Below are 8,217 nucleotides of genomic sequence, written 5' to 3' on the forward strand. Positions count from 1 at the left end.
AAGTCTAAGCATTTGCTATAATATTATTACGTCTTTCAATTACTGTATTCTCCATACTGCATATTCAAATGCTATCTCCTACTGCGAGTTCATTTTCCAGTCTATTAAAGCTGCTATAAGATGAGGAACAAAATGCAATAGCAAACTCTTTGGTAAGGGTAAGGCACAAGCAAATAACAATAGAAAACGGATGTCTGATCTTTAATGTGTGGACTACACTGATGCCGATTCTCCCTTTGACAGGGGTCACTCCTTCCCCATTTCCATTGTGCCCATTTCCCAGTAGCATCAGTGTAGTGTTTCATTATTGATTACATGACTTTCTGTTTAGTTGCTGACTTGGTCAGTTCAATTTCAGTGTTTTGCAATTTTTCACAATTGTTTATGGGTCATCTGTATTCCTGGGAATCAAGTGGGTCCTATTCCAAAAAACATGTTCAACAACATCTGAGATTTTAGCTAAACCTGCTACATGCACCTAGAATAGGGCCCTTATGATTATAATAGGTTTGCATTATTAGGTCCAGACTAGTGAGTAACTGGGGCACAAAAGAAGCATGAAGTGTGGAGTGTTTATGTAGCTGACATTCCTTTAACATATATACGTGCATTAGAATATCTTATATATCTATCAGTACTCATATGTAAAGGTGTTGTTAGCAGAAACCAGGATCATTGCTAGTAATATGTGTATGTATACTTTGGTTCTTTGTTTTTATGACCCCTTCCTTACCTTGATAAGTGGTACGGTCCATACAGGTGAGGCTGGAAATGTCTAATTACAGGAGAAGAGAGAATGAGACTGAATTTTCATTTAGTTATATATAGGTGAATTCCCTGATAGTTTTTCCATTGTTTCATTATTATTTTTTTCTGCACATAGTCCTGCCTCAAGACCTAATTCTTCTACATATCTTTAAAACTATCTGGTGCCTGACACTGAGAACTGTCCCTTGTCTGAAGTCTCAGCACAGCAGCCCAAACTATTTCATCTCTGGCTTTTTAGTTGCTCCTCTTAATATAATTTTCAGCATTTAGAAATTCAGATTCCTTGAATTTGGCCAGAATGTTGAAACTGGGGTCCTGCAGTGTTTTCAGCCATCCAAGAATATTGGCAAGCAGTAAGCCACTCACATCCAGACTGTGGAGTATGTAACCATATCTGATGCATAAAGCTTTAAATTTTCTCCAAGCCACTTCTCTATGTTACAATTATGGCCCGTGTAGATTACAGAGAAAAACACAACAGAATCCTTGTGTGTGTGTGTGTGTGTGTGTGTGTGTGTGTGTGTGTGTGTGTGTATAGATAAGTGAAGTAAGTGGTTAACATGGATGTTTTCCAGTTGAAGATAAGGATGCAGGAGAGTATGGCAGAGAGGATAGTAAAGAAGAATAAATGGATGGTGTAATAAAAAAGGTCCTTACACTTAATGTTGCACAGTGTTTAGATGCTCATGAGACATTAAAAATGAAACAAAACAGGACACAATAGTCTCACAGATTCAGGGGTGGGCAATTAATTTTCCCAAGGTGCCAAATAATAAACAGGGACTCTTGTAGAGGGCAGCACCAGTAAGTTTAACTCAGTTTTACTGAATATTAATCTTGTGTCTTTACGAGCTTTTTGGTGCAGCCTTCCATGGCACTCCCAGTTTCTCATGTGGCCTCTTGGGAAAATTAATTGGCCATCCTTGCTTAGAACCTCTTCCATCTATAATCGGTGGAAGGTGAGAGCCAGATAGCAGTGAAATTGCAGAATAAAGCCAAATAGTTCTTAGAATGGGCCAGTCAGTAACTGGAATAGATGTTTGGCTAATGAGGCAAAACATCAGGGACATGCTATGGTACCAAGTGAAGAATGGAGCCCTTGTGGTCACTGTGATTATGCAGGTTTGACTCACCGCTCATTAATAGCTTTGCTAAAAAAGAAAAAAGGTTTAAATGCATATGTTTAAAACAGCTCGTACAGTAGAGCCCCGGGGCTTCGTATTGCTAAAAGTGAGTTTAAAAACAAAATGTCATCTATAATTCACATGTGGTGTGTGGGTGTATATGAAGTGAAAACATGTAAATGGAGCATTGCAGTAAACAAATTGTAAATAATGGTTTTTAAGTACTTTTGCCAAAAGCGAATGTGTATGAAGCAATTCAAACAAAGCAAATGATTTAAAATTGCATAAATTACTCTCATTTTTTGCCAAAGGGCAGCTCATCAACATCATTTAGAATCAGATAAAAGGGGTCTAGAAGGTTTCTTTCCTTTATGTTTTCCACTGTTTATCATTGCACTCACACATTCCATTATCCCCCCCCCCCCCCTCCAAAATCATAGTTTGAAGAATATGAATTGTAAACTAAAGTGAAGTCATAGGTTATACAGGAGAAAGGAAAAAGAGCTGATAAGTTAGGAAAAGCTCCTAAATCTGTCATGAAACCAAACCTTAATGAGCCAGGGGTTCCTCAAATCCAAAGTGTTTGTCCTGTCTTGCATCACGTTGTACCCACATGGAGTGTCTGTTGTAATCACGGCTTTAACAATGACTTCTCTTCCCTTCTTTCTCCCCCTGACACCACATCAAAGACAATGTCACTGCAGAAACAATACATAAATCAATATGAATGAAGGGAGCGTGACAGGAGTTCTGTGGCAAAGACTCATTATACTCATTAGAGGGCCTTGGTGGCTGTTGAGCCAGCAGATGCCAAGGGGACCTCTCCGGCCCTTCTGTGCTCTTTAGACTCTCCTGAACACTCACATACACATACAGAGAGAGAGAGATTACAGGAATTTGCCTGCCTCACCTCAAGCTGTCAGCTTGATGTGTCAAACACCGATTCACTCCCCTTTATTTGGAGGAGAGCTACTAGCAGCACTTTGCGATGCAAATTCCTCCATGTCCTTTTATGTGGAACCTTGCTAACATGCCTGTCATGCCATGCTTTCCTGAAGGGCTGCTTTAAATGCTGCACACTCAAAGCTGTGGTCAGAATCAATGGTTCTGCTGCTGTTAACCTGGAGTTAATATTTCATCGGTGGAGAAGCTCTAAGATGATAAAGATGGGTTCTCCCAAAGCAACCCATCCTCACCCAGGTGCACTCATGATAGAGAATTATTTAGATCTGAATAGAAAGTAATGTCAGCGTGCGAGAAGGAGGAGGATCTAGTACCTCTGCTCCTTTGTTTGGTTTTGTTGCTGAGTTATGGTCAGATATTTCATCATGTGTTTTCTCTCGAGTCTTATAATTTTACGTAAAGTTCAGCAAGTGCCAGACGAAGAGCATTTAGCCTGTTTGCCGTGCATATTTCTCTTGTCTTGTGCAATCCAGTTTATGCAAGGCTGGTTTATACGCAGCCATCTCGCACCTTTATTATTTATGATAAGAGAAACAGCTCGTGTCGGTAGATGGTGGCAATTTTGTTACTGCACTCTTCACTTAGAATGAAACATTGCGCGATGATAAGGGTCTGCGAGAACGCTGTGATGTCCTCTGATGTCCTTTACGTTCTCCCGGCTCTGAGAACACAAGTATATCTCCTCATCACACGCAATTAGAGCAGAGCCCGAGTATAAGCGTAGGAATATAAGCTCATACGCCCACACAAATACACCAGGAATTGTTCCAACATCAAATCAATAAGCCCATCCAGCTATGATTACAACACCAAGAAAGCACTTATTCTTTTCTTTTTTTTCCTTTTTTTTACTGGTTGGGTGCTTCTGTTTTGTGTACATTACTTTCAGACCTCACAGGTTGTAATGAAAAACCACATCTTTGTGCCCAGTGCATGAGTGTCAGATTACAGCCATCACCTTAGGAAATATGTAAGTTGTCCAGCACATTCTCCAGAGTTGTTTACTTTACTTTTTTCTAAGTGATGCATCTGAATATGTTTCAGAGCAATTTCAATTTTAGGTGTTTTTCCATGTTGACAGGGGGACAATCATAATCTTTTATCCCTCACTTGAACCTTTGTTACCCACGCTTTGCTATCATTATGGTTTGTTTTGTTTTTGGGGTTTTTTATCTTTAAATCAAAGTAAACACACAACAGAATGTGGGATGTACATAGTGTGAATGACATGACTGATGAAAGCAAAGATACAGTTCTGTATTAAGCTGTTCCATGATGAATTTTTTATATTGACTACTGAGGTAGAGCTTGGTGTGATGCTTGTGAGTTATAAGTTTACTTTTGTAACATCCAGTCAGGTTTTGGGGGGGGGGGGTTATTTAGGCATCAGTCACCTTCTTATGAACTCTAGATAGACTCCTAGATTTTTACTTTATTATACCCAGCCTCACAGCCTACAGTCATATTTTTTTATCACTGTGATATATGTAGGCTATTCTGCACTCATGTTATCCAGAAGAATGCGACAGAATGTGAAATACATATTTAATCTTCTATCATTTTCAGCTTCAGTAGTTTGTCATCTTGTACTGTGAAATGAACTGGGGACAAACTGTTCAGATATTCTTTTTTTGTACCTTGTCCTTGAGTCCTTTCCAGATGGGAAATAGTGCACAAGCTCTGCTTACAATGCATCCAGGTGATTCCTTGTGAGAGGTAACAGGTGTTTGCACTCCACTCTAACCTCATCTGTACTATGCTTGACCTGCGGACACCTAGACCTTTTCTAAGACTGGCATAATTTTAGTGGTTACTCTTTAAAAGACCAGAAACGGTGCCAGCTGATTATTTGGATGGCAAAAATGATTTTCTAGAAAACCTTTTTGGTGTACTTTGAAAAGTTTAATTTGACATCTCAGCTCACGAGAGTGTGTATGCCATTTTATACAGTACTCTGCAAATGACTTGAGTGAACCCTAATTTATTTATATTTTGCTGGGAAAAAGTTGTAGCAATTGCTTAAAACATATGAAAACATAAATGGAAATGGAGTATATAATTCAAATACTGAGTTTATACAATTCTAACAACCTATTTTGGTATGACCACCTATATCACAGGTGTCGAAGTCCAGGCCTCGAGGGCCGGTGTCCTGCAGGTTTTAGATGTGTCCTGGATCCAACACAGCTGATTCAAATGGCTAAATGACCTCCTCAACATGTCTTGAAGTTCTCCAGATGCCTGCTAATGAACTAATCATTTGATTCAGGTGTGTTGACCCAGGGTGAGATCTAAAACCTGCAGGACACCGGCCCTCGAGGCCTGGAGTTCGACACCCCTGACCTATATCCTTCAACACAGCCTGAGCTCTCTTAAGTGAGCTAACCTAAACTAAGTTTTCTTGGCATTTCTTTAAGTAGTCTTCAGAGGGCCCGGTGGCGCCAGTGTCCAGCAGCCTCGCCTCTGTCAGTGCGCCCCAGGGTGGCTGTGGCTACAATGTAGCTTGCCATCACCAGTGTGTGAATGTGTGTGTGAATGGGTGGATGACTGGATGTGTAAAGCGCTTTGGGGTCCTTAGGGACTAGTAAAGCGCTATACAAATACAGGCCATTTACCATTTTTAGTTCTCCAGGATTCTAGAAGGACATTCAAAGCTTTTATGTGGATGTTGGCTGCTTTTTCTTCTGCTCTCTGTGAAGATGATCCCACACTGCTTCTATAATGTTGAGGTCCAGGTCATCCATGACTGATAGTTTCCCATTATGTGTTTTTCAATCCAGGTATGGTTTTTAGTGCATTGATTGTGTGTTTGGGGCAACTGTTATGCTGGAAAATTAAGTTGTTGCCAATCATGAAGGTACTTTTGTGCATTCATAATTCCATCAGTTTTGTCAAAACCCCCAACACCCCGTCCTTGAAATCAGTGGCGACTCATCAGTAGAGGATGCCAGGGTGCCACCCTCATAAAAATATGGGAAGAGAAAAATCCATCATAAACAATTAATTACAGAAATATGGCATACATTACAATTATACATTACATTACAAGTACAGTTTGCTCATACACTATGTGTGATTGCCAGAACCCACCTGCCAGAATGCATTTTGTGGTCAAACTTTACGTTACATTATCCATGAGGTTCTTGTGAAATATATAATTATTTATTGACTTCCTTATATAGACACTGGCCAAATAGTAGTGTATGGAAAGTTTTTTTAACTCATGAGGGTCTGAGGCTGAGTTTCAATTGGATCTTGGAATTCGCCTCTTGGGGCACAATTTTGTTCCCTGACCAATTAGCATAGATTATCTGGCTTGTTTAAAAAATTGATTGGACAATTTTATGTCATTCACACATTCACATTTATTTAGACCTTCCTCCAAAAAATTTCTTTTGTATTTTGCTTGTTCAGTTTCTGTAAAGATACTATTTTATGGATCTCAAATTTTTCATAGTTTCAACTAAAGAAATGGGAACAAATATATGTTTTTATGACAGGCTGCTAGTAATAAACCACCAAAAGATAAAATTTTAAATAGGTTATTTCCCAAATTGTCTGTTCATTATTATTAATTTATTATTTATGTAATATTTATTAAAAGTTTATTGGAAATGCAGCAGAATTGTGGCATCTTAAACAAAATATTAGGTTCCTTTGAGTCGTGGATTTGGGAACCGTAACATATTTGGGGGCTTATCCGGGAAATAACATAAGTGGCTTGTAGAGCTTCCCTTCCACAGTTCAGATTTATTCAAATTTAAATTACTTATACTGCACATAAGCAAATACACAAATTTGTAAAAGCATTAAAAAACTAATTATATTCAACTGACCCATAAAGCTGCCTCGCACTATTTTCAGTTGCTTGTTGCATCATCAATTACTTGGTAGTAAAAAGAGAGAGGCATGTAATCAACAACATTAAAAACAATATCAGTTCTCTCTGTGAGTTCATGTAGAAGCCATGAACTTAGACAGCATACCTTGGAATGACTTTTTTTGGTCCCCTAACTCCGTCACCATTAAGCTACTTTCATATGAAAGAACGAGGTATCACTTTCCAATCCAGTATCAAGTTCTCTCTCATTTCCATGATGCACACAAAAATTTCCAATCCAGTATCAAGTTCTCTCTCATTTCCATGATGCACACAAAAATTATAACAGTTTGAAACTTTTTAAATAAATACTTTGGTGTCTATTTTTCTTCTTCAAAAAAAGCTCAATGAAGTTTCAGCTCTCATGATGCAAGATTGAGTTTTAAAGCATTGACACTACAGTGAACTATAGCCTTCAATTCTTTGTTAAAAACCTGTCTAAAGATATTCCCTTGCTGTGTTAAGACTTTCCCTCAAAGTATAATTTAAATCTATGATTGCTTGTTGGTCGAACTCCATTATTTCACTCAGAGAGCAAGATAGAAGCCCTCTGCAAAAGTTTTTCAATAAAAGTTTTACGATGAAAGATGAGTCCAATAAAAAGCAATAACACTAGCACATCCTCATTAAAAAGAACTTTGTCATATTTCAACTCCAAAGGCAACCTAGGACCAGGAGACTTTTATTAACCCATTAGCATACTAATTACTTCGGATGAATAACAATACAGAGAGAAGACTGTTCAACCTCCAAAAGGTCATTGTAGTGTCAAGGAATGCATTTTGAATAGTTGAGACATATTTTGATGTCATATTTCTCACTTAGACAAATTCTGGCAAGCCTTGTTCAACTTACTGCTGAAAAATGATACAGTCGGTGTAATAAAGGCGCCACATTTAGCAATCCTGGCTTTACTGTTTGCAAACAAGCATCATTCATGATCAATATCCACAACTATGAAAAGTGATCCTCCCGGCTTTTCTCCGAAGCTCAATTGATTTTTATTTTGTCTTTGTCTTAGTTTTATGAGTATGGTTGAGTGCCATAAAAAGCCTCTCTCTCTTTTAACATTTTCTTTGTGTTTAGCTCCTTGGCAATTTCATGTGATTTGACCCACAATAATCTAAAATAGCCAACGGCTGTTTCTTACCATATTATGCAGTAGGATATTTTAAAAAGCCTATATTGCTGCCTGAGAGACACTTATGTGAAGACACAGGAGGCTAAGGAAAGAGCAATAAGGATGGAGCAACGCTGGTGGGGAAGGAAGAAGATGGTGCTGCAAAGACCATTGGCCAGGTGATGGCTTATCCTATAAAGCAAGATTGAAGACATGGCTTTTGGTCATGTACAGGAAGACACGGGAGAGCCACTGGAGCTGTGTGCGTGTGTGTTACTCTGTGTTTTCGTATTATCCAAAGACAGAAAGACAAAGAGGGGGAGTTTAATGGAGTGTCCCAGGGCGAGGCTCCGTTGTTCCCC

Source organism: Pelmatolapia mariae, linkage group LG1, assembly GCF_036321145.2.
Source record: "Pelmatolapia mariae isolate MD_Pm_ZW linkage group LG1, Pm_UMD_F_2, whole genome shotgun sequence".
NCBI classification, from domain to species: domain Eukaryota; kingdom Metazoa; phylum Chordata; class Actinopteri; order Cichliformes; family Cichlidae; genus Pelmatolapia; species Pelmatolapia mariae.